This window comes from Euprymna scolopes, chromosome 16, assembly GCF_053919585.1.
Source record: "Euprymna scolopes isolate OS-2025 chromosome 16, ASM5391958v1, whole genome shotgun sequence".
In the NCBI taxonomy this organism is placed as follows: Eukaryota; Metazoa; Mollusca; class Cephalopoda; order Sepiida; family Sepiolidae; genus Euprymna; species Euprymna scolopes.
The window spans coordinates 5600094-5627823 of record NC_136497.1 but is presented as its reverse complement, the minus strand read 5'-3'; the positions used below and the strand labels follow the sequence as shown (position 1 = coordinate 5627823).

Here is a 27730-nt window from a genome sequence, read left to right as displayed (position 1 = left end):
ATGGCTGCTTCTTCAGATCCTATATTTACAGAATCTAAACTGATTATAAAAAATCTTTTCGCAGGAAAATACCCAGCCCGTAATTTACTTAATATACACTAGTACATTAAGGTTTTAAAAAGGGCAGCGAGCATACACACATGCAGATAGTATCTCCCTCTGATCTTCTGTTGTCTCCAACCTGTCTTCTTAAATCCCAACCTATCTTATTCTCTCACCCCTAACCATAAAACCCCCAACCCCTTAATCTTTACGCACAGCTGAACTTCATCCCCTGTTTCTATTTCTTAACAGCTTTTTACTGTAAGATGAACTTTGATTTTTCATTATTAACTTTGCTTTCATATGAGATGGATTGCATAAAGAGATCTCTAGTCGCTAAAAACTAGCTGACTGAAACATGCTAATGATTGTGTAGCAACACAATACTGCTTATGTAAAAACAAATTTAAAAAAATACCTTGCTCCACTTCGGTATTGAGCACTCGTGTATTAACCTCGTTATATTTCATTGGTTACCTTACTTCTGGAAGATAACAACCTCAAATAATATAAGTTAATTCCATTTTCACCCCAAACAACGCACAGTGCCACTTTGATGTAGGGGGGTGCTATCAAGGACATAAGTTGAAGGGATACTATGTAGGGAGTTGAGCAGCAAGATGTCTGTTCACATTACATTTGAACTTCTGCATGTCAGTACAGTTGGGAAAACAGAAACCTGGAAGGAAGTTCCAGAGTCTAGCAGGACTGGGGAAGAAACTATTAGAGTAGAAGGCCTTCTTATATCTAGAGATCTGTGTAGGGGTGGGATTTTGTTGATTGTCGAGTTTGTCGGGAGTATTTACGTCAAGGGGGTACAAGGGCTTCTCAGAGCATCTACCATTAAAATACTTGTAGAACAAGCAGAGGGATGCAACATTTTGTTGATGGAACAGAGGTTTAAAATTGGATGACAGTTCGATACCTATCAAGTTGGCGACTGTCTTTTGAACCGTGTCCAGGAGTGAGAGACTAGTAGCAAGGGCACCAGCCCAAATATGACAACAGTACTCCATACATGGTTGAATGATAGCCTTGTAGAGGTACAGGATACTTTCAGGCGTAAGTAACTTTCTAGCATGGTAGAGAAAGTCCACCTTCCTCGCAGTGGCCCTGGCAATGCTCTCAATGTATCTGTTCCAACTCGGGTTCCATCTACTTTTGTCCCCATTCCCAACAGATTGAAGGTCTTCCTTTAGTGTTTTAGCCATTTCCTTAGATATGTGTTCATTTGTTTTCCCCCTCGTGCCTGTTATAGAGAGTAGTGTCATCAGCAAATATACTTATCTCAGAGACGATTTTATCAGGGACGGCATTTATGAATATTAGAAATAATAAAGGTCCAAGGATAGACGCCTGAGATACATCCGCATTTAGCCTATATCATTGTTTAGATGTACGAACGTCAAGGACAACCTGGATTCTTTTCTTATTCAAGAAGGATTTAATTATGTTAAGTATTCGTCCAATGATATCAAATGATTTATTTTTCCTTAGAAGACCATCGTGCCAAAAGCCTTAAATATATCTAGAGCTACTGCTCTACCCTCCCTTGCTTTGTCCAGTGTATATACGTTCAGAGATTACAGTTAAGATATCTGCTGTAGAAGAAGGTTGCCTAAATCCATATTGTTGGTCGGTCAGAAGTTTAGCAGCTGTAAGGTGATGGACTAGAGCTTGGTTAATTATGGATTCAAATATTTTGGCAAAAAGTGGAAGGAGGTTAATGGGGCGATAATTTAATGGGTCAGTTCTTTTGCCAGAATTCTTGTAAACTGGTACCACAGAAGCAGTTTTCCAGCAATATATATATATATATATATATATATATATATATATATATATATATATATATGTCTGTTTTTCGGTTGGTTGGCTGGTCTGTCTGTGTTCATATTTTAAACTAGTTGCGAAAGTCACAGAGTTGTGCTAGGGACCTAAAATGATTGGATTTTTTTACCAGTTGTTCTTAATGCGTCAAAAATGGAACAAAATTGAAAAACAATCGTTAAACATTTTGTACATTCATCTTAGTTTATTTTTTAATTTTTGATCAGTTTATATGCGTGTCACGTTGAGACAGTGGTAACATCACCAGCTTTGAATGCTACAGTTTCGGTCTCGATTCTAGTTGATGGCATCTACATACTTTTTTTTTTTACTTTTGAAATAATGACTATAATAATATATACGAAATCTGGACAAATTAAAATATCATATTTAAGCGTATTTTACGTTTGGGCAAAGCCGAGCACCCTCTCCCCCATTTGTATATAATAACAATGAAGGTAGACATGCTTAAATATTCTGGCAAGTATGCAGATCCCTTTTTAATACTCCTATTACATACAAATTTAATATACTTACAGTAATCGTAATTCTATCAAAAAGCAAACGAGACTGTTGAAGCGCAAACATTGAATTCAATTGACGTTAAGAAAATAAAGATTATAAATTTCTTTGCAGAAACGCATATCTGTAATTACATTGTCATTTTCACTTATTTGAAATCAATTTATAACTTTGTTATCATTCGGAGATGTGCTCTCACTCACCAGCAATCCTTAAGCAAAGCATTTTATTATCCGTAAGTTTTATAGATAAAAGGTGTTTACTTTGCTACTTTAAATCCATAAGATTAAGCCTTCGGCTGGCTTGCTTTACAAGCACAGCCATGTTGAAAACATTAATTCGGAAAATCATTTGTATTTGATTGCAGTTTTTTGGTTTGTTTTTATTTGATTTTTTTACAGGGGAGTTGCTGCTTATCAAGGTCCGGATGCCATTCGAGGATAAGGGTTCATGAATAAATACCATGATAAACGGTAATGGTGAAAATTGGGTAACAATTGATTATGTACGAGAACGGCTTCACAAATAAATCAATTCAAGAGACCATCGATAAAGGTTAATGAGTTTTATAAACGAGACAAGTTGAAGAGCCATTGGTCAAAATGACAAAACGGAAAGCCATCAGGGATCACATCAGCTATGCCCCATGAAATAATATTGTTTCTCTTCCTGTGAAACAGTATACAAATAAGGCTACTAAATAGTTCAATATAGCAATTGAAACAGGTTTTCACACCTTACTTTTCCCAATGGTTCACTTCTACTTGCGCAGCTGCCATTGCTCAAATGCAGCATATATTCCACAGATTTATCCGAAATAAGTCCAGTATAAATAGACAAAAGTATATAGAAGCTAGAAATTGTAAGAATAGCCGTAGATGAGATAAGTTGTACCAAAATTACCAAAAAACGCATTTAATTGCAAAAATTAAGAATGAAAAAAAATGTCTAACGGTTGTTAAATTAGTTAATCAGTTTTATTTTATGGTCATCGCTTATCAAACGTTCCTCTTAATAATATGAAATTGAATTTTACTAAAATCTAAAGGAATTTTTTTTTTTACCCATGTAAACCCCAAATAAGGCATATTGCCACTTGGACATGATGGTTGCTATTTGGGACCATGTCTAAAGAGGTGAGCAAGATATCAGTTCACTTTAGATTTAAACTTCAGCATGTAATTACAGTGACGAAAGCAGGAAAGGAATTCCAAAGTCTAACAGTCCAAGAAAAGGTGCTATCAGAATAGAATGGTTTCTGGCATCTAGAGACCTGTACAATAAAGGGGTGTGATTTTGCTACTAGATGCATTTGTTAGGGGTATGTACGCTGAGGCGGTACAACTGCATCGAGTTCATCAGAGTACATTCCATTAAAGTGCTTGTAAAACAGGCATAAGGATGCAACATTGCGGTGATGGGGCAGAGTTTGGAACTTGGTTGACAGTGCGAAAACTAATGGATTAAATCCAATTGTTTCCATGGATATTGCCATTTTGTACTACAACACGGTTTTAGTATTGTTAAAAAAAAAACAATGGTAAAGTTTTTGATGCATAAGTGAAAATAGAACATCTAATAAAAAATGTATTTTAGAGAAATTTTCCGCCATTTTTTAAATCAACAAAATACTTGTTGCAAGCAATTCATTTTATATAATTAGTTGAACACAAATTGCTATATTATTCATAACTGGTCATAAATTGCAAGCAATTCACACCGCTTGTAACAGTATTCGTGCATAATTGAACTTGATAGCTTTGATAGGATTTGGACATTGCCTATGCAATTTTAGTGTTCACTACAGTATCCATTTGCTGCCTCCACCCACTATGAGAAAATAGAATAAAAATGATACATAAACTGATACAACCACTGTCAACAATTTCCCTCACTTTCTATATGTGAGGAAATCTAAACACAAATTCCATGAACAAAGTTTGTTTCTATAGAACTTTGAATTGCAGGTCCATTTTCTAGCTGACTACAACATAATCGTTTTCATGTCAAATGTAAACAAGTTCTTGTTGTGCTGCCCCCTTAAATAATCCAATCATATTCAATTCCTACCATTAACGATCATTATGCTGTTGTCTCGCTGATCACCTTACATGCATTAACCCTTATTCTTAAGTGACCTGCAGACTTTGATAAAAAATTATTCTCTAACATTTACGACTATAGCGACTATACAAAGAGGAGTGCACACAATTGGTGGCATCGTGTAGGCATGTTTCTCTATTTTGTTATTTCACCTCCAAACAATGCACCAGGACACTTGTAAGCAAAGGCCTACTATTTAAGATCAAATCTACAGGGATACTATGTAGGGAGGTGGGCAGCAAAATTTACACTTGAACTTCTGCATGGCAATACAGTTAAGGAAGGAGGAACCTGGGGGGGGGGGGATTTCAAAGTCAAGCAGCCTGAGGGAAGAAACTATCTGAATAGAAAGCTTCTTGGCATCTAGGGACCTCAGCAGTGTAGGGGTGTGATTTTGCTACCTGCCAGGTTAGTCAGGGATACAAAAACTTTGAGGGCGTCAGAGCACATTTCATTAAAATACTTGTAAAACAGACACAGGGATGCAACATTTCAATGATAGGACTTGATAGTGCAGAACCTATTAGGTTGGGGACTTTTTTTTTTAACCCTATCTAAGATGTAGAGTAGTTGTAAATGCAACAATACGCACAGGCGAATGGTGGCTTTGTAAAGGTACGAGATACTCTCAGGTGTGAGCAACTTTGTAGCACATTGGAGATCCCACGTTCTTCGCAGTAGCCTTGATAATTTTTTTTTTTATTCAATTTTCACCCCAAACAGTGCCACTTTGAAGTAGGGGGCTACTATCGGGGACATAATTTGTGGGGGCATTATGAAGGGAGAGGAGCAGAAAGATGTTTGTTCACCTTACACTTGAACTTCTGCATATCAGTACAGTTGGGAAAGCAGAATCCTGGAAGGGAGTTCCAAACACTTGCAGTTCTGGGGAAGAAACTATTGGAGTAAAAGGCTTTCTTACACCTAGGGATCTCTACTGTAAAGGGGTGAGACTTAGTTGCTTGTCGGGTTTGTCGGGGGTAGTTACATCAAGGAGGTACAAGTGCTTGCAGTTCGTCAGAGCATTCACCATTAAAGTATTTGTAGAACAGGCAGAGGAAGGCAACACTTCGTCGATGGGACAGAAGCTGAAGACTAGATGACAGTTCAGGACCTATCAGGTTGGCGACTCTCTTTTGAACCCTTTCCAGGAGTGAGAGACAAGCAGCAGATTCACCAGCCCAAATGTGACAACAGTACTCCATACATGGGCGAATGGTGGCCTTATAGAGGTACAAGATACTTTAGGGCATTAGTAGCTTTCTAGCACGGTAGAGAGAGCCTACCTTCTTTGCAGCAGCATTGGCGATGCTCTCAATGTATCTATTCGAGTTCATGTTCCCTGTAAACATTAGGCTGAGGAGTTTTTTAAACTTCTCTGCCTAATAACAATGAAGGTAGATGTGCTTAAATATTCTGGCAAGTATGCAGTTCCCTTTTTAAAACTCCTAAAGTACTTTCAGGCAATGTGTTCTTGGCTATTGCTATTGGTGATAGAAGAGGTTTCTTGTAATTCTTGAAAGAAAAAAGCTTAGTCTTGGCAGCATTGAATGTTACAATCCATTTTTGTCCCCATTCCACTACAGATTGGAGGTCATCCTCTAGTGTTTCTGACATTTCCTTAGCTATGTTTTCATTTGTTTTCTCCTAATGTCTGTTATAGAGAGTGGTGTCATTGGCAAATATACCCATCTCTGAAACAATTTTATCAGGGAAGTCATTTATGAATATCAGGAATAATAAATGTCCAAGGATAGATCCCAGAGGTACTCCCGCATTTATATCATATTGTTTAGATGTACGACCGTCAAGGACAACTTGGATTTTTCTCTTACTTAAGAAGGATTTAATTAAATTATGTATTCTTCCAGTGATACCATATGATCTAATTTTCCTTAGAAGTCTATCGTGCTATACCCTGTCAAAAGCCTTAGATATATCTAGGGCTACCGCTCTACCCTCCCCTGTTTTGTCTAGTGAATGGTATATACGTTCAGAGACTACAGTTAAGATATCTGCTGCTGAACAGGCTTGCCTAAATCCATATTGTTTGTCGGTCAGGAGTTTAGCAGCTGTTAGGTCTTGGATTAGGGCTTGATTAACTAAGGACTCAAATATTTTGGCGAGAAGTGGGAGGAGACTAACGGGGCGATGATTTAGTGTGTCAGTTCTTTCACAAGAATTCTTGGAGACTGGTACCACAGAAGCGGTTTTCCAGCAGTCAAGAAAGCTAGATTCATTAAGGCATTTATTGTAAAGTTTCGACAGAACTGGAGCAACCTCGGCAGAGCATTTTTTAATAGCACAGCTGGAATAAGATCTGGTCCACATGCTTTTGAGGTGTCTAGGTTTTTTATAATACCATGTACCTGAGACCAGGTGATTTTCAAATCGTCTAGTGTGGCGTCTGTCCACAAAGGAAAGTCGGGGAGGGAGTGATGCACCGGGTCCAGCATGGAGTTTGAGGCAAACCGACTGGCAAGCAGGTTAGCCTTGTTGGTTGCCGTGCAAGCAACCTCATGATTGTTTGATAGTGGAGGAATCGTTGACTGCCCATTATTTACTACACTTTTGTAGATTTTCCAAAAATCCCGGGTTCCTAATTTCTGTGCTTCGATGGGTTTTCTGGTGGTTTTAGTGTACAATTCATGATGCATGTGAATATTAAACCGAGGATTATGAAGAAAGAGCTTTCATGGAGCGTATTATTAGTCATGGTAATCAGTGTTTGAGATGATTTCTTGTAATTGTTAAAAGGAAAGAAGTTTAGTCTTAGCAGCATTAAATATTACCATCCATTTGTCTATTCCACTACAAGCTGGAGATTTTCCACTAAGGTTTCAGTAATTGCATTAGATATGTTAATTCGTTTTCCCCTCGTGTCTGTTATAGAGCATGGTGTCGTCAACAAATATACCCATCTCCGAGAAAATTTTATCAGGGAGGTTATTTATGAATATCAGGAATAATGTGCAGTAGTAGTGGAAAAATGTGCAGCCAATCAATACAAGCACTTGTGTGGCTAAAGAGATATAAGACTGAACAGGCAGTAGATGGAACGCATGTGTGACAACCTTTAACGGTTCTTCTATTTTAGTACCATCGTGTTATACACCTTAGGAGGGGGATCTTGATAGAAAATCAGGAATAAAAGTCAAATAGTGATTTTCCACAAACTACTATTACGTCTGTTTTTCTTTTTATAATATAAAATGACTCAAAAAACGTTTTTAACAATCCACGTCAAGAGTGATGGAAGAAAAAGATTTTATTTATTGAAACTTTAAAACATGCTATTTAAGAAGCAATGATGGAATTTTCGGTTAACAAAATACGAATGGTTCTAAAAGTCTGCTGTTGAGATTGCTCATCAACTGCTGCAACATCGTGGATTCTCTGTTTTAACTCATCCCGAGTTCTTAGTTGAGTTTTGTAAGCTTTACTCTTGAGATAGCCCCGCAAGAAAAAAAAAATCACAAACGGATAAATGTGACGACCTATGAGATCATACGATTAACGAACAATTCTCATAGATTGATTGTTGTGTAATGTTGTTGCATCCTTTTGTAACCAGTAGTGTAAGAGTAGTGGTCAATGGACAAAAATCGGAGGCCTGCAATATAAATGCTGGAGTCCCTCAGGGGTCAATCCTGGGCCCAACTCTCTTCCTGATCTACATCAATGATCTCCCTAAACACATACTTAAATCATTCGTTGACATCTATGCTGATGACATGACCATCTACGGCAACACATCAAAGGCTGTAAATGACAAAGTTCTCTCTGATTCTCTCTCCTCTGATCTCGAGCGCGTGGTTCAGTGGGGGAAGAGGTGGCTGGTTACCTTTAATGCATCCAAAACCAAACTCCTATCCTTACATCATCAACGCTCTGATCCCCATATGGCATCAATTGTGATGAATGGCTCTCGTCTGGGTGAGGCCCCGTGTTTTGACAAGCTTCTGGGTTTGACCTTTACTCCTGATCTGAAATGGAACACGTACATCAAGTCTGTTGCCAAGGTCGCTGGAAAGATGGTGGGATCCTTCTACCGTTCCAGAAAATATCTCACTACTGATGCAATTCTCTATTTATATAAAAGCCAAGTACCTCCAAGGATGGAATACTGTTGCCTAAAAATAGCCTATCCTGCCTTGACAGAGTACAAAATAGACTTTGTGGCTTAGTGGGGGGTGCCCTTTTCTCTACCCTGCAACCTCTCTCCCACAGAAGAGACGTTGCGAGCCTATCCTTGTTTTAATTTTATTTCCATTGCAGGTGCTCGTCTGAACTCCAATCTTTGGTCCCCCCCCTCACCAATCTTTCACAAAAAACACCCGTCTAGCTGAATCCACTGTGAAAAATTTCCCCCACTCTATATCTGTGCCTAAATCAAAACACGGATTCCATGAACAAAGCTTCTTTCTTAGAACTGCAGGCCTGTGGAACTCTGTTCCGTCTGCCTGCTTCCCACCAGACTACAACTTGGATGTCTTCAAGTCCAACGTTAACAAATTCCTAATGAACCGCCCCCTTAAGTAAACACTTCATCAAATCTCCACACTTACGTACTATACTTGCAATAACCCTTATCGCTGAGTGGCTTCCGGGCCTTTATAAGTGGTGATCACTGTGTAAAAAAAAAAAAAAAAGTTATACATGGTTTCTAAAATGACGAAATATTTACTTGCTCAAGGTCAATATCTCGCACTGTTGCCACTTGCTTATGTCTGACAATAAGTACTTTTAAAATTCCCGGCGTTTTGGGGGGGGGGGTCACCCGGTATAACCAGACAGCAGCATTTAGCATCTACTTACACAACAAATTTAACAATAACCATGCCGGTTCCACCTTGCAAAAACTTTGCCTCAAAATTGATTTCGTTTTTTTTTTTGTTTTAAACTGGGCTCTTAGATCCACAATATGTATGAATAGGATGTACATAAGCCTGTTAGTTACAAAGATGAATGCTGAAAATTATGGGTGTATGTAAATTATTTACAATCATGGATAAAATAACTACTTTTGTCTAATTAATCGTTTCCAGTAGGTATTGTGTTTCAGAATTAAATAGCCCGTGAAAGGGTTGACTACTGCTCTCCAAATTGTGGGACAAGTCAAGACAATAGTTTCCCGTTGCTTTCCGTCTTCATTCGGAGGTGTATCTACCCCCACCCCCGTAAGTTAAACGCGCCATCAGATACCAACCTGGAAATTTCTATGACTTGGCACTGTGCATCCACCGCATAACCTTCCCAAATGGTGCCTCGTCTAGTACTGGCCAGGCAAAGGGTTTATATGCCATGAAACAAAACAAAATCTTGAAAATTAATTTTGTTGTGGAATGGTTTTATGTATTTAACACTTGTTTAACTTTACAGCCTACAAGCCGCTTCTTGTTTTCTTGATAGACAACTGGAGTTTTTCCTAATCTTCTATCCCTTCCATCCTCCCCCATATTTCAACCCAGGACCGAAATCAACTGTATCACTTTCATTCCAGTTCGCAAATCCCGCTGTTTGATGGGTGAGGCGTTATGAAGTTGTATATTTGGGCCAATCCAAATGAGATTTTCTTCGTTTTCTTCTTCCTCGCTGCCCTTTATTGTATTATTTCAGACATAACCTTTTCAAAACAACTGCCAACACTTTCCACTGATACCCACTTTGCAACGCTTCACATATCGCAAATGCTGAGGGCATGTGAAGATTGCAAATATATACAAATACTGAATTAATCGTTAAAGGATGGTTTGATACTTCATAGCAACAATATATATATATATATATATATATATATATATATATATATGTATATATATACACACACACTAGCGGGGGTACCCGGATGTGTATAGGTTGTGTAGTAAGGAACCCCAGGGAGAGGGGCGTGTAAAAATGTGGGAGTAGCGGGGGAATAAAAACAACAGTAGGCAGCCCGGGTGGAGAGAGGTGTTAAAAAAAATAGTGGTCGTAGCTCAAACCCATAACGCGGCGGAGAACAAAAAGGTAAAAAAAAAAAAACGTAACGTCTTAGCCGATGTCTGCATGGCGCAAGCAGAAGTCGAGGGCGTTTGAATTCACCTTAGTCAATTCAATGGAGACGATGACCTCCGAAAATATCGACGCAAAAAACGACCCCTCCTTATAAAAAACTGCCGAGTTGAGGATGAAGAAAGAATGTTTTTGGCCAATTTTTCGAGATTTGTCGTCTGAAGGATCGAACTTCAAAACGATACCAATCTTGCGAGGATCCATCGTGTGTGTCGGAAGTTTTTGGCAGACATACAAACACACATACACACAAATTTTGCCCTTCATACGTATAAATACTAGCTGGTGATAGAATAACATGAAAAGACATGAGGATGGAATTAAGAAAAATTAATATTTGAACATTTTGACAAAATACTTGATTAAAAATTAATTTAAAGAATGTAGGGGTTATTTTTTAAATGATGATCGACATAAACGCGATCATTATATTAGCATCATTTCAATATTTTATGTGGTTAAAAGTAAAGAACCTTACCTCATGCATCGTGCGGCTCGTGTTAGGAAAGAAAAAAAAAAGAAAATAAAAATGGCCGCCCCCTGGTATTTATGGACTGATGATCACGTGATGTGACGAGAGGTGAGGGGGTATACAAATGAGATGTGGTTGGGTCTCTCTATAAAAGAGCCGTCTTCTTTATTTTGGGCGTCAGTGTGGAAAGTGCAGAGAGAAGAGAACAGTTGGATTTGAGTTTGAGACTTTTGATCCGAGGTTGAGTTCAAATTTAACGTCATTTTAAATAATTTTTTTGAAGATGCAAGCATTAAAAATAAAGTATGATATTTGAAAATTTTAAAACAATTTGCATAGATAAATTGTGTAATTTCATGAAGAGTTTAAGAGAAAAGTTTCCATATTTTTGTAACTGAAATAATTTTGAAGGTTTTGTTAATGTAACAGCCAGAAATGAATTCTATCATATTTTACTACATAAATTAATTTTTTCTTACTGCATATAAGTTTTTTCATCTTCAAATATATCTCAGTTATATCAATCTAATCTTATCGATTCAGTTTCAAATAATCCTTGAATTGAATTGAAAGTTAAGAGACGGTGAAATTACTGGAAATTTAAATTCTAAAAGTTTTACTAAAACTTTTTGTCAATATTTGATAAGATACTACTACTACTACTCAATTTAACGTCTTCTGTTCCCAACTGTTGGGTTGGACGGTTTCTTGTGTCACCACTGATGTGGATGGCTATTCTCCGGGCATTACTATCATTGACCAGTTGCTCTGTGATGTTTAGCATGTGAAGATCAGCCTTGATGATATCTGCCATCACTTTGGCCGTCCGCAATATTTATTTGCCTCTGACATCCAAGGATAACATTTTGTGTTGCCAAAGGTTCTCATCCATTCTCTTCACGTGCCCAAACCATTTCAATCTTCCACACCTCAGGATAATTTCCAAAGAGGGGATTCCAAGATGTTATTTGGAAATTATCCTGTTATTATGCGCCTTTTATCCATTATTTTTGAGGAGCAGATTCATCTAGTCTTGACATTGTAGTTTCTCATATCATCAGCAGTTTCAGTGACATAAAGCATGACTTTTCAAACACCAGCAACAAAGATCTGTCCATGGGACTTCAGGGATATGCCTTTGTTGATCAGAATATGAACGAGCTCTCTGAACTTATTCCATGTGAATTGTCTTCTGGTGATGATAGCATCTCTACACCTAGTTTTGCTTACCATGTCTTTAAGATAACAGAAGGTGGCGTCAATTGTAAAGGACAGAGATAGGTTTTTATAGCATGGACACACAAACCCAACATCATCCACCAATCTGCCTCTTATGCCAGATCATTGCTTGTGAACATAGTGCAGTCCCAAAGAACAACAAAATTCTTAAAAATATTCTTATAAAGACTTCAGCAGTGAATATTTCACCATCAAAATTGAGCCAAAACAGTTGTTCATTTAATTTTGACAGACCAATGAGTATTCTTTTACATTATATTCGGACATAGGTAACCGTCAAAACTAGTATACAACTTAAAAAAAAAAAAGATGAGATTATTTTCTTTCAAAATGTCCATTAATTCTATCATACAAAATATATAAAAAACAAAAAAATATTTTAGAAATACATTTTTTTTTCATACTCTCTAGGTCTTTATTTTGTCGATTTCCTACTTTTTTTTCACAAACAATTACAAGAGCCTTTGCTGTGCAGTTTTAATTATCTTTTTTTTTTTCAGCTGGTATTACTCTTTTATTAAACAACTTCCGGTTTCATTATAACAGGATCCATTTTAATTCTCCTTCTTTCTATTGTTATTTAAACTTTAAGTTAATACTAACTTATGATTTCATTGCATTCCTTTTGTAACTTTAAAATAAAATATTACTTTTAAACATTGTCCAGAGAATTCCATAAGGTTGTCAGGTTTTGGCGTTTTTGTTTTACGTCATATCGACCCTTTTCAGGTCATTTAATGCTGAATCTAGTAATTTTTGGAAACATTTTATTGCTTCAAATATTTTATTCATGGTGTTTGCTTTGGTTATTTTCTTTTATAGCATATCATATCTTCCGAGTTATTTAATGCGGAGTTAATATTTTATTTATGGTGTGTGGTTTCATCGTTTTGTAAAAAATATATTCTTATCTTTGACGTTGCATGAGAAAAGAAAAAAAAACAATATGTTTGATGCATATTAAATCAGAAAGCCAGTATCTTTAGACAGCCTCATCTGGTAGCGACACACGGGTTGTCGAGGTGCTGTATTTTGATGCTTTAGTATTTGCATGTGAAACAATGGATTATTTAAGTTAAACATTTGAAGTAATACTATGGAAAGTAAAGAATATTACTAAAACTAAAGTGATGATCAGTGCTTCTAGTGCTGGTAAGCTAATGGATAATGCAGATGGAAAAAGATTTATTTTTAGTTATGCAATAAGAACGTCTAAACTGATGTTTATAAATTTATGAAAAAAAAAAAAAAACTTGGAATAGGTGGCTTCCTTCAGTTTTGACAGACTATGGATACCCACGTGAAATTTTTGTGGCAAGAGTTGCGCAATCTCCAACCACACCTCTCCCGAGTCGACATTCTTGAATACCAATGAAAAATGGAGGTTCAGGATGCCTGGAAACAACACCGAGAAAAGCGGAAAGCACATACAGCGCCTAGAATTCCCAAATGGTCACCCATCTGGTACTGGCCAGGCTCAACATTGCTTAACTTTGGTGATCTGACGGGAATCAGTGTGTCAATGTGATTATGCCGTATCTTGGAGGAATACTATGGAAAGTAATGGTTCGAATGTAAATGTTACCAAAACCAGTCAGTTGTGTTGAAAAGCTCATCACAAGAGGAAGGTTTCTCGCACTCAGTTTGCGGAATGGGGCTCAAGTGCAAATCAGTTTTTTATTCCATTGATTACTATCTCATTTATGCTTTAAAATCGTTCATTTAATTATCTGAATTTTAAAATTTAAGTTTTTAAAATCTGAATTTTAAAATTTAAGTTTTTAAAATCTGAATTTTAAAATTTAAGGTTTTAAATTTAACCATACAAAATGTTTTCAAAAGATGCGACTAAATCCAATTCAATTTTCGCACCATGTGATGCGCATCAACCAGATTTGAGTTTAATACGATCGTCAACATGATCAAATGTAGCATTTTCTCTTTATCACTCTTGGACCAATAAAATAAAGTTTCAAAGTCTTCTTTTGTGATTAGGGTGGGTACTACAAAAACTAAGAAAAAAATTTTTTTTTCATTTAAGAAAAGCAAGCAGGGAGACCAGACATTGTCCAGGATTGAATGAGGATCAACAAATATTCCATCCTCCTACACTTTTGTCATCGAAATCGGTGAAATCGCCCATTTTTAACTCCAATCGATTGCCTGCTCTAGTTAAGGACCTCTCCTTACCATGCTCAATGAGGGAGCTTCACATACCTCCCTGCAGTGACTTAGTTCATAATACGTTGTAGTCTACATTGCACTGTAGAAAATCTACAATTGGTTTCATAAAATTACCTGTAAATAATGGCTTCATTTAATATGCCAAAAATCATGTATCATGGTTCAATTGTGCTATGATCAGAAACATTCATTTCGAACGCGTCCCTGCCTTAGAAAAGAATCTACAGTTGATTTTATAGTCTGGGCCTTTCTCCTTGTGCGGTGATAAAACTTTTCAAAGGCATTTGTGATGTTAGGTTGTAGAAAAGTGTTAACTTTGGTAAAAATCGGACTTTCTTCTTTAATTATTTAAAAAAAAAAAAACACTACAGCTAAATATAGATTTAAAATTAATCAGAATCGGTAACCGTATTGGAATCAGGAATATAAAACAGAATCAGTAATTGTATTGGAATTAGGAGAAATTTTGGAATCGTCTCATCACTAATATATATATATATATATATATATATATTAGTGTACAAAAAGTTGTTAGATGAGATAAGTCATTGGTACCGTCGGTTTCAAGCTCGATAATTAGCACCTTTTAAGATATCCTTATCAGGCTCTCTTCAGCCAATATTCAGACGAGCTTGAAACCGACGGTACCAATGACTTGCCTCATCTAACAACTTTCTGTACACAAAATATAAATACGCTCTTATATTTCGGATTTTCTATTTGAGCACTCTGATTTCTTTTTCAAAAAAAAAAAAAAAAAAAAAAAAAATCATAAATACACACACACACACACTAGTAGGCTATCCTGCATTGACCGGTCATAAAATATGCATAAATATTATATTTTAATTCATGCAAGTTTATTATAGCGCCAATTCCTTATTGTTCTATTGATTGTTATTCAAAATATAATGATTTCAAAAGTTATTAAAAAAATGATTTGTGTACCATCCGCTAGAATCGAACTCAGATTGTTTAGCACTCCAGCTTTCATCGTTATTCCTTCAGCATTGTAACCGTGTGAGCTGCTGACAGACAGATACAAAAGGTTAAAAATTAAGCGACTTTGAGCTATCAATAATTTTGCTCATGTGAAAACGTAACAGCAGGAATAATGTTGTACTCTACTTACCCTGCCAAGGTCAACTGTTTGGTTTTCAATTTTGACCTTTGCTGGCTAAAAACTAAATGGAAAGTGTGGTACAAGTCCAAATGCCATATACATCAAATTTCAACTTTGTAGACCAAATATTTAGAGAGGAGTTTCGTAGAGACTTTTCTCACACACACCGACATGGTCATATATATATATATATATATATATATAGTAATTTATAAAATATATATGGCGATTAAGCTACACTGAATATTCAGCATTTCATCCACTCTAGGATTCGTCAGGCTTATGCACGAATTCTGTGGTTTTTTCTCGTTTTTATATGGTCCTCTTCTGTTGAGGATTTTAGTTAGCCAATCAGCTTTCTAGTATCCACCGCGCCCCTTTCTATCAGCCAATGGGTATGTATTTTATCGAACAAAGGATCTGTTTTAGAACTAGGTTAGTGGTTTAAGGCAGACCTTTTCCTTTTTTTAAAAAATTTTTTTTTATTTTTATATATAAATATACAGATGTGTACATACATATATGCACATATATATACATACATATGTGTTATCGTTTATGTATATTAATGTTTATTTATTTGTTTATTTTCTATTGTTTTTGTTAGTTTTAAAGCTATTTTGTATCGCTATCCTAGAGTAAATTTTATTTTGTGAACACAATTATTTGCTATTTTTCTTCTACAGTTTAATAGATTTTGGGGTTCTTTAAAGTACAGGATAGCAAATTTTTCATGAAGGCATAATTTACATGGGTCGTCTAAATGCCTACACGTGGTAGCTTGTCTTATTTTCCATTCGACTACCGGCGAATGTCCACTTTCCTTGAGTTCCCAGTATTTATTCGCTAGTGTTGTTTTTATACAGTGTTTTTTATCGTTGAATGTACTTTTGTGGTCATAGTATCGGGTTTTGAAATCTAAGGAAGTCATGCTTACGTAATATTTCTTGTTATTCGGGTTTTCTTTCGTAAATATTGTTGCTTGATAAACTATGCTTTTTGTTAGACATTTATTTTGAACTGGGCAAAGTGTGCGGTGTCTACAGTTGCATTTATCTTGTTCATTATTAGTATTTTTATTTATGGTATGGTTGTTCTTGTCCGGGGTTGGTTTATTATTATTATTATTATTATTATTATTTCTGCTAGTGTTGGTTTTATTTTTGTCATGGTGTCTACTTTTTTTATTGTTTATATTGTTGTTGTTTACATTGTTTTTATTTAGTATTTTGTTATTATGTGCTTTAATTATCATCTCTAAATTTTCGCAACAACTGAAGGATAACTTTAAGGTATTTTTATTGAAGATTTTGTGTAATGTTTTGGTTGCAGGAAAGTGTTTTTCAATAAGATCTAGAAATTTCTTGCCAAGTTTTGTTTTTAACATTTGATTGTATGGGGCCGTGTACCAAATTATAGTTCTTTTTCTTCTATTTTTAATTTTATTATAGTTGTTGGTGTTTTGTTGCTTATATTTGATATCGATATTTTTGTATCCACTATTTTTTAAGGCTGTTTTGTAGATATTGGTTGACCTGTTAAATGCATTTTCATCGCTTGAGTTATTACTGAGTCTACTTACGATCGAGTTAGGAATGTTTTATAATTGGTGGGTAATTGGACTTAGGGTTTACGTAAATTGGAGTAGCATTATCTTTTAAGTATGGTTCATATGTGTTTTATCTAAGTTTAACGTGACGCCCAGGAAGTTTGTTATTTTGATGTTAGCCGATACGTCCGCTTTTAGGCCTAATTTTTTCATTTCCTTGTGTATGATTTTCTTAAAGTTTTTTCCCTTGACTTTGGAGTTTTTTGTTATAGCTAGTCCGTATGTATATATGTATGTACACATATGTATATTTATTTATAAAAAAAAAAGGAAAAGGTCTGCCTTAAACCACTAACCTAGTTCTAAAACAGATTCTTTGTTCGATAAAATGCATGCCCATTGGCTGATAGGAAGGGGCGCGGTGGATACTAGAAAGCTGATTGGCTAACTAAAATCCTCAACAGAAGAGGACCATATAAAAACGAGAAACAACCACAGAATTCGCGCATAAGCCTGACGAATCCTAGTGGATGAAACGCCGAATATTCAGTGTAGCTTAATCGCCGTATATATTTTATAAATTACTAACTAGCTCTACCTACGTATTGAGCACTTTTGAAGTAAATACTTAAAGTATACACATAAATCTATACTCTCGTATATTAATTTTATGTGAGTAAATGAAGTAGTTATATATATATATATACACACACACAGTCGGCAAAAAGATAGTCCGTACTTGTAATTTTTTCAAAAACTGCAAATTTAAGCTAAATTTAATGTAATGTTTAAACAAACTATACCTCATTTGATTCGCCTTTTATTCATCTATAATTTTACCTCTCGTTAGCGTAACTTGACTGTTTCTAGGAATCCAACTTCAGACCATATGTATCACAGTCTGGCATGTTAACCGTTCCGCCACGAACTCCAAGATGACTTTTACTGTTTATTTTTATCGCTTATAATATATCTTGTCAGACTGTGATACACATGGTCTGGAGTTCGATTCCTAGAAACAGTCAAGCTACGCTGAAGAGAGGTAGTTACCTTGAAACATGCATGTACGTAGATTACAGTTTTAAAATAATAAAAATAAATAATACGCTCTTATTTTCGGAAGTTTTTCTTATAATAGAGCACTCTGCTGGAATCGTTTTTTCCAAAAAATATAATTATATATAATTATAAATAAAATGTTATATACGTCGAAATAAATTATGGGCGACTTTCTAAGTAAATTAAAAATGAACTTCGAGGCAAAGCCACTATTTAACCGTATTTATCGTTAAAAAACAACAAATGTTTCTTTTTATTATTATTTGAGGGTAAACAGTTACATATGGTCGCTACAAATAGCCATCTGTTTCAGTCAAAGAGACTTCCTCAGGCAACCTAGAACCTGGAACAGATGTATATTTGTAGCGAGCATATGTAACTGCTTACCCTCAAACAATAAAATATATAGTCTCTTTGGCTGAAACAGATGGCTATTTGTAGTGACCATATGTAACTGTTTACCCTCAAATAATTATAAAAAAGTTTGCTCTTTTTATTGAGAATTATTTAACAACCTCATTGTCTTCATTAGTCCCGACTTTTGAACATCTCAAGCCTATATATATATATATATATATATATATATATATATATACACATGTATATATAGTCATCAACATACAGTACTGTTTCACTGTTTCACAGCTCATCAGTGCGGCTAGACAGGTTATATACACACACACACACATATATATATATATATATTAATGTGTAAGACATAGTGCTATGGCAATAAGAATGTGAAAAAGTGGCAATATGATTGCAGTGAACTTGCTGCAAATAAAAAATGACTTGGGTTGTCATCTTCTGATATATATGAACATAGTGTGGAATTTCATTGGTCAAACTGTCATGTCAGGTGACTAACTGAGAATATCGATGAAAGAGGTATCGAATGAAAAAAGAAATTGGGTTGAGATTTAGATATTAAGAGAGAGAGAGAGAAGGAGGAACAAAAAGCTGTGCCTTTAACTTCAGCATTGTGGCCAAGGGTGGAATAAAGAAGAGTTTCTATTTCTTAAAAATGTCATGCAAACAAATATGAAGAAATTCAAAATGTTCTGCATATATATTGCACAGCAAATTAGATTTGCTTAAAAAAAATAAATAAATAAAATTAATAAAGGAACCTAAAAATTGACTTCATGTGCCTATCATGCTTAACACCTACGGCGCTAGTTGTGTTTAGGACGTAACAACCGTCCTAAAAACGTCCCTACAACATTGACTTGACACACCAAGTAACTCTCCCTGGCAATCGACCTGGTTATATTTGAAATATTTTAAAAATAATGTAAATCGACTTTTAATATTCAAGCATAGAAAAATTAAAAGCAAAAAGAAAAAAAATAGAGGGGAAAAGAAACCTATTTTTTGTGAATGCGAGACAAAGTGTTGATCGAATGAAATTCTAATGAATGTAAAGTTGACTATATGTACTTTTGTGCATTTGTAACAAACAAAAGTTACCTGTATATATATATATATATGCCACGAATTATGTAGTATCTATGTGTGTATATCTATGTTTTTTTTTATACCGTTTTTTTATATGCCACGATGGAGTTTAAATATTCATAGTAAAGAACAGAGATCGATAGATATCTTTGTTTAAATATACAAATTTTAACAATGGAAGTGAATTGGTAGCGATAGAAATAAAAATATTTTCGAAAACGAATTATGTAGTATCTAATGTGTGTGTTTCTATGTGTGTATATCTGTTTTTTTTTAAACGCTTCTCTCAATTTAAAAAAACAACAACAACAACAACAAAAACATCGAGATTCATGACTGCTTTGTTTTACGTTTTGCATCTGTGGATTTGTTTTCATGTTTATTATCGTGTGTATTTATTGAATTGTAACATCATCACTATCATCATGACCATTGAGGAATTACATATACATATATATGTGTGTACGTGCATGTGTATGTGTGTGTATGTGTGCGTATGCATGTATATGTGCAAACATACATATGTATGCGTGTGCGTGCATGTGTGTGTGCGTATGCGTGCACGTATGCATGCATACATATGTGTGCGTGTGCGTGCGTGTATATGTGTACATGTGCATGCGTGTGTGCATGCATATATATATACATACATATATATGTATACATATATTGGACTTCCGGTTCTTTGACTGTCATGGCTCTTGTGAGCTGCGACGTTGTTTGGCTGTGGACTTTAATATGTATGTATATGTGCGTGTATATGTGTGTATGTATATGTGTATATGTATGTATATATATTTTTTATTTAAAAAAAAAAGCAACAAAGCGGGAGACCAGTACCCGCATTAAGCTGGTCTGCAATTTGACATGTTGCTGGCTATCTTGCTCTTGCTTGTTGCTGGATGTCAACATTTTGAACCGAGAGAGAGATTTAGCCGTCGTACAAAGCTAAAACTCTGTAACATCATCTTTGTATAGATACTCCCTCAGGCATTTGTCTATTAAAAAAAAAGAAAAAAAAAGTCCTGTGGCGATAAAAAAGCTGTGACGTGTGTACGCCTGTAATGCTGGATGCATGTAACAATTAATCTGCCATCATTATATGTATTCTTGTATGTATATATGTATTTAAATTATATATGTATGTGTGTGTGTATATTTATATATGTACATGTGAGTTTATATGTATTTATATCTTTTTTTTTTTTTTTTTTATTACATTTTCACCCCAAACAAGGCAAATTGCCACTTTGGTGTAGGGGGCTACTATCAGGGGCAACAACTACTGGGGTACTATGTAGGGATTTGGGCAGCAAGGTGTCGGTTCACGTTACACTTGAACTTCTGCACGTCAGTACTGTTGGGGAAGCAGGGACCTGGAATGGAATTCCAGAGTCTTGCGGTTCTGGGGAAGAAACTATTGGAGTAAAAAGATCTTTTACATCTAGGGACCTCTACAGTGTGGGGGTGGGATCTAGTAGCCTGTCGGGTTTGTCGAGGGTGCTCGCGTCGTGGGGGCACAAGTGATTGCAGTTCATCAGAGCATTCACCACTAAAATACTTGTAGAACAGGCAGAGGGATGCAACATTTCGTCGATGGGACAGAGGCTGAAGCTTAGATGCCAGTTCAGGGCCTATCAGATTTGCGACTCTCTTTTGAACCTTGTCAAGGAGCGAGAGACTAGTAGCAGATGCACCAGCCCAGATGTGGCAGCAATACTCCATACATGGGCGAATGGTGGCCTTATAGAGGTACAGGATACTTTCGGGTGTTAGTAGTTTTCTAGCACGGTAGAGAGAGCCCACCTTTCTTGCAGCGGCCCTGGCAATGCCTTCAATGTAATTGTTCCAACTCATGTTTCCTGTGAACGTTAGGCCAAGGAGTTTGAAAGATGGACTCTCAGATAAAGAGTCGTTGGCCATTGCTATTGGTGGTAGAGAGGGTTTCTTGTAATTATTGAATGAAACTAGTTTAGTCTTGGCAGCATTGAACGCGACCAACCACTTTTGTCCCCATTCCACTACAGATTGGAGGTCTTCCTCTAGTGTTTCTGCCATTTCTTTAGAAATGTGTTCATTCGTCTTCCTGTCGTGTCTGCCATAGAGTGTAGTGTCATCAGCATATATACCCATCTCAGAGGCAATGTTGTCGGGGAGGTCATTTATGAATATCAGGAACAATAGAGGTCCAAGGATAGAACCCTGGGGCACTCCCGCATTTATATCATATTGTTTAGATGTGCGACCGTCGAGGACTACCTGGATTTTTCTCTTATCTAAGAAGGATTTAATTATGTTAAGTATTCTACCAGTGATACCGTATGATCTGATTTTACTGAGGAGACCCTCATGCCATACCCTGTCAAAAGCCTTAGATATATCTAGAGCTACCGCTCTGCCTTCCCCCGCTTTGTCCAGTGATTGGTATATACGTTCAGAGATCACGGTGAGGATGTCTGCTGTGGAACGGGCTTGTCTAAATCCATATTGTTTGTCAGTCAGTAGTTTAGCATCTGTAAGATGATGGATTAGAGCGTGGTTAATTATGGTCTCAAATATTTTGGCAAAAAGTGGAAGGAGGCTAATGGGGCGATAATTTGATGGGTCTGTCCTTTCACCAGAATTCTTGAATACTGGTACAACAGAAGCAGTTTTCCAACAGCCCGGAAAGCAAGCTTCATTAAGACATTTGTTGTAGAGTTTGGAGAGAACTGGAGCTACTTCGGCTGAGCACTTTTTTAATAGCACAGCTGGGATAAGATCGGGTCCACATGCTTTTGAGGTGTCAAGGTTTTTTATGATAGCATGCACCTGAGCAGGGGTGGTTTTCAGATCGTCTAGTGTGACGTCTGTCCGCATAGGAAAGTCAGGTAGGGGGTGGTTGGAAGGGTCCAGTGTGGAGTTTGAGGCAAACCGACTGGCAAGCATGTTAGCCTTGTCGGTTGCTGAGGAGACAACCTCGTGATTGTTGGTTAGTGGGGGAATTGTCGATTGCCCATTATTTACTACACTGTTGTAGATTTTCCAGAAGTCTCGAGTTCCTAGTTTTTGTGCTTCGATGCGCTTTTTAGTGGTTTCCGTAAATTCTCTCTTAGCTGTCGCTATTTCTTTCTTAACGTTATTTCTAGCTTCTATATACTTCAGTCTGTTTGAACTGGACTTATGTCGGTTAAACCTACGGTATGCATGCTGCTTTTGAGTAATGGCAGTTGCACAAGTCGACGTAAACCATTGGGGAGAGTGGGGCTTACTATAAAATTTCCGCATGGGAACATGCGCTTCGATTGCAGTTTTGAACCAGTCAGTGGTCTCGTTTGCACACTGTTCAGCAGGGAGAGAGAAAATATTTTTCCATGGAGCATCTCTAATTAGTTCCCTGATGGCTTCCCAGTCAGCCTTATTATAATATCTCGTTGTTTTGAGCACTGGCTCTTCAGTTTTGGGTCTAGAGTTTAGGGCGATTTCAACCATTATCACTGCATGATCAGCGTTCCCGAGTGGGCTGTGGGCCTTCGCTATGCAGTCATCGGGAACTGTGGTCAAAAACAGATCTAGAAGTGATGCGTGTTGTTCTTCCTGGTCAGGGAAACGGGTTGGAAACGTAACAATTTGTGATAGGGAGTGAGATATAGCGAAGCTATGGGTTGTGCTGCCCGCTGCATCTGTGTGAGTAGAGAATCCAAGCCAGTTTTTGTGGTGGACATTAAAGTCACCAAACACATGTATTTGTGCGCTAGTGTCGAGGGACAGTGCCGTGTCTATGCTGTCAGATACTTTGTTTATTATGGAGCAGTCCTGAGTCGAGGGAGAGCGGTAGAGAAAATAATAGTAGCTAATACTGTGTTGCACGTTTAGTCTAAAGCACATAAAGGCTTGATCATCTGTTTCTAGGTTTGTTTCTCTAGTCAAGGGAAGGGTATTACGAATGTAAACTCCAAGTCCGTGCATATGTCTGTCAGAGTCCTTACGGCAGAGTGGGAGATATCCAGGCATGTTAAAGTGGTTAGAGGGAATGGAGGAGTGTAGGTTAGTCTCACTTAGTGCTAAGATATCCGGGGTATTTGTTAAGAGAAATGCTTCAACATCAGCTAAGTTAGTTCTAAGCCCACGGATATTTGTGAATGAGAGCCTCAAGGGAGGAGGCAAGTTGAATTTGTTTGTCCCTAATCCTGGTTTAAGCTTATTTTTAGATTGTACTGTCGTCATATTTTTTTTTAAGAGTTTCGGTAAGGGGGAGCTAAACAAGAGGTTATGCGGAGCTTCAGACATGCATCACAAGTAGACCATCAGCTGACCTTTCTCCAATTAGGATTGTGGCCTCAGGAAAGCCCACCGGGGATGAGTGCAGGGTCCCTTTCCATGCGCGTCATGGCACTGCAAACAACCCGATATTATTCAACTGTTGATGGAGCAGCCGCTCTAAGCGCTACGAAAGAGTTAGGGCTCCTGTACTACCAGTCGGGAACAGCAGCCAGGAACTGTCAATCCGGTACCCTCAACCCTTTAGGAGAAGGTCAACCCAATCTAACTGCTCAGGCATATCTTATACTCAAGCACTCCCAAATGATCAGTTTTAGGGGTGGGGCATGCTGGGAATGGGGAAGAACGGCGTTCATTGCCCTAGCCAGGAAACAAGATCTACCGCTGGGTGTTTCTGTCGAATCACTGAGATAGTGTCTCTGCGCTTGACTAATAGGCAAAGAAGGAGTATGGAAGCCGGGCGATAGACAGAGCCTATCTACTCCTTAAGCAATTTAGGTTTGCAAACCGGTGAATTTGTTTGAGTCACCAGCTCTAGGAAGGTTGTCATCCAAGACTGAAGAGGCCTCTCTCCCCTTTGGTTTAGTTTCAGAGTTTTCCTTCTCCTAGACGGATGATCTGGGAAGATCTACTGGGTCCGTCAGCCCTGAGAGGGTTTTCTCCGCGCCTAGGTTCTAATCCAGGTATTTCTGCGACCCCGCGTTGTTAGTGTTACTGGGTTAGTTTGTTGGGGATTATATCTACTGATTAGTTACACTCCTCAAAGTGATTTAGGGACATGCTATTTACTTGTTAATGGATAAAGGGGGTGGGTGAAGTTCATGCAGTGTAAGCGTCTATGTTTGTAAGAGGGCTTGTTAGGGAGGAGATAATGTGATTTTAGTCGTACCCTTTTTTTTTTATTTTATTAATGTTAGCTTAGGTCTAGTATAGTGTTACAGTATGAGTAGGTATTAAGAATTGAGCTACGAGTTGTGCCCGAGCTATTTTAGATGATAGGAGGGTTAAGATGTAAGTGCAATATAGCATGGATAAGACAGCAAGTATTGAGTCATGTGTAATTAGGTGAATAGATATATATGGGCAGGTTTTCAGTAGGTGCGAATAGAGTTGGAGTTGTAGGTATTTTTTAGTAAGAGTCATGGGGCGTTTTGCATAACAAGGAGTGTCGTTTCAATATCGTAATTAATCGTTGCAAAACTCGAGACAGTTGTGTAGTGCATATCGCTTTGTTTCTGGGTACTTTGGCTGTTAAGTACCTGCCTTTGTGTGCATAGGCTGTTAAGTCCCTTACTGGATAGGAATGAGCTGTAATGCATGCCTTAGAGGTAGAAATGTATAGATGTTTAGTGATGGTTATTAAAACAGTTTGCATGTGAGGGATTAGGGGCTGGAAGTTAGCGATTCAACTACAGATGCGGAGCACCGGAGCAATGTGGGAGTTCAGTGGCGGATAGGTTGGAAGGAGTAGATTGTTAGCGTTCAAGAGAAGAGGGGTTATTTATTTACAGATGGATTTCCATTAGGATTTTTGAGTTACAGGTAAGGTTTAGTTTGAAGAAGGGAGGAGATTTTTTTTTTTTTTTTTTTTTTTTTTTTATGCATGCAGGTAAGACAAACGCAATCGTCTTGGAGGTAAAATGTATAGGATTTCGTAGCTAGCTATTGGGTTTTTCCCTCCCAGTTATAGGGACAGCTAATTCGTTGGGATTTGGGATTGTAGTCATTAAGGTCAGGCGCAGAGTGTTGCATCTATTCAGAAAATTAGCCCTAGTATCACAGCTGGGATTATGTATATTGCAGTTAAAAATATAGTGCCAGTCAAATTATGAGCCACGTGCAGTGGTTTGGTATGGGTATCATGGAGGACACTTACATACAAGCAAGCGTACGGTGATTGCATATATTAAGTATACTACTTAAATAAAGTTCTTCTGCCTTCTATAGTAGAAAGAAAGGTGGTCCTAGCTCTTCTATATTCTTGCATAGGCTATTCGTTTTCGAGTAGAGTTCTTCTGACCTTAAAAACGGCTCGCGTGGGACTAAGTGTTAGAGACCATTTTTACGCATATGTAATTAAAATGCATTAAATAAATACATTTAAAGAGAAGGTATACACAGTTGGTAAAAGCAAAAAGAGAAATAAACAAACAAAGTGAATAAATAAATAAAATAAAGTAATAAGAAACGACTCGCATGGAAGCAAAGAGTTAAAGACAATATATGCGCATATAGTTAAAATACATTAGTCAAAATTTTAGAAAAAAAAAAAAAAAAAAAAAGCAGTTGCCATTTTGGTAATATTAGGATTTGTTAAATTAAACTTAGCTTATATTGTTTGCCCATCTTCAAAATTTTCGCGTCTGTCAGCGAGCGAACCCTGCTTAGTGTGTCGGCTTCACTTCCTTTCCCCGGATTTTATATCTATTTATAGTTTAGTGCGCACATGTGTATGGTAATTTTACTTTTTTTTTTCTTTTTCCCTTTTATTCTTTATTCTTTTTTATTTTTTTATTTAGGTTAATCTTCTGCCTTCTATAGTAGAAAGAAAGGTGGTCCTAGCTCTTCTATATTCTTGCATAGGCTATTCGTTTTCGAGTAGAGTTCTTCTGACCTTAAAAACGGCTCGCGTGGGACTAAGTGTTAGAGACCATTTTTACGCATATGTAATTAAAATGCATTAAATAAATACATTTAAAGAGAAGGTATACACAGTTGGTAAAAGCAAAAAGAGAAATAAACAAACAAAGTGAATAAATAAATAAAATAAAGTAATAAGAAACGACTCGCATGGAAGCAAAGAGTTAAAGACAATATATGCGCATATAGTTAAAATACATTAGTCAAAATTTTAGAAAAAAAAAAAAAAAAAAAAAGCAGTTGCCATTTTGGTAATATTAGGATTTGTTAAATTAAACTTAGCTTATATTGTTTGCCCATCTTCAAAATTTTCGCGTCTGTCAGCGAGCGAACCCTGCTTAGTGTGTCGGCTTCACTTCCTTTCCCCGGATTTTATATCTATTTATAGTTTAGTGCGCACATGTGTATGGTAATTTTACTTTTTTTTTTCTTTTTCCCTTTTATTCTTTATTCTTTTTTATTTTTTTATTTAGGTTAATCTTCTGCCTTCTATAGTAGAAAGAAAGGTGGTCCTAGCTCTTCTATATTCTTGCATAGGCTATTCGTTTTCGAGTAGAGTTCTTCTGACCTTAAAAACGGCTCGCGTGGGACTAAGTGTTAGAGACCATTTTTACGCATATGTAATTAAAATGCATTAAATAAATACATTTAAAGAGAAGGTATACACAGTTGGTAAAAGCAAAAAGAGAAATAAACAAACAAAGTGAATAAATAAATAAAATAAAGTAATAAGAAACGACTCGCATGGAAGCAAAGAGTTAAAGACAATATATGCGCATATAGTTAAAATACATTAGTCAAAATTTTAGAAAAAAAAAAAATATCTATGAGTATATGTATGTATATGTGTGTATGTGTATGAATGCATATATATAGATGTGTATGTAGGTAAGTGTATGTATATATATATATGTGCATATGTGTACGTATTTGTATATGTGGATGTATATGTATGTATATGAGTATGTATGCATGTGGGTATGTATATGTATGTTTGTTTATTATGCATTGTGTATGCATATGGGTATATATGAGCGTATGCTTATAGACATGTATGTATACATGTATATATTTATATGTATGTATACCAATGACCGTCTTGTTTATGTTTGCATGTGTGTGTGTATGTATGTGTGCGTATTGTGTATTGTGTATGTACGCATGTATATATGTGTGTGATATGTGTACATATGTA

At 36.6% G+C, this 27730-nt stretch overlaps 2 pseudogenes across 1 annotated transcript in view; one reads left to right on the top strand and one right to left on the bottom strand.

Moving 5' to 3' along the window:
- LOC145295833 (potassium channel subfamily K member 9 pseudogene) overlaps nucleotides 1–27730 on the top strand; it is a 324737-nt pseudogene that overhangs the window by 263253 nt on the left and 33754 nt on the right. The window lies entirely within an intron of this gene.
- Nucleotides 13687–13803, bottom strand: LOC145296580 (5S ribosomal RNA; annotated as a pseudogene).